We start from the raw sequence: 959 nt of genomic DNA, 5'->3' as shown, positions 1-959 counted from the left end.
GAGGAAATACTCTCAATGTACATGGCCTACATGGGAAAGTCACTAAATGTACATACAGATTTACGGGTACGTTTTCTAATTACCCAATCCAATTCTCTAAATGCGAGTTTCAATTCTTTTCTCCAATTTATTTTAATGAAAAATTAAAAATACATATAATGACTTTTTATGTACATTTAGTGACTTTCCAGTGCTGTAAATATTTTGATGACACCAGGGTTCGACACCAATTCGGAAACTTTTCATAATACAAGGGTTCAACACCAGTTCGGTACTTTATATGGCCGCGTACTTTATAGTGAATTTGATTTTTCAAAACCAGTCTGTGAAGAATCTTCCCGACAAAAAATTACATTCATACTTAAATCTTTCTGCGCATCATTATACTCCCGAGAGCTTGTACACAGAACTACGACTGTATGTAGATATACTTTGAGCGGTGACACAATATTATCCAAGCATAACGCAACAGTATATACATTGTACAACCTCCAGAAACCAACTGCTCAGGAATAAAGGCTTCCAGTAGATTCGACGTAGATAGACAACGAAGATAGTTGAATCCAACACCAGACGTCGTAACTGAACACCGGACACAAAGGTCAGTAATACAATCTGTAAGCAAAACTTTCTATGAATGTACGTATGCATGCATATATGTATGTATGTATGTATGTATGTATGTATGTATGTATGTATGTATGTATACACTCGACGCCAACTGAACACCGGACACAAAGGTCGATAATACAATGTGTAAGCGAGTTTTGTAAGTATGAATGTACGTATGCATGCATGCATGTATGTATTTATGTATCTATGCTTATATGTATACTTGTATGTTTATAGGTATGTATGTATGCTTATATGTATACTGGTTTGTTTATATGTATGTACGTATGTAAATATATGCATGTATGTATGTATATATGTATGCGTGTATATATGCACGTATATAT

The sequence above is a fragment of the Sphaeroforma arctica genome (assembly GCF_001186125.1).
Source record: "Sphaeroforma arctica JP610 unplaced genomic scaffold supercont1.710, whole genome shotgun sequence".
NCBI classification, from domain to species: Eukaryota; class Ichthyosporea; order Ichthyophonida; genus Sphaeroforma; species Sphaeroforma arctica.
The sequence above is the reverse complement of the archived record's forward strand: the minus strand, read 5'-3'. Positions refer to the sequence as shown.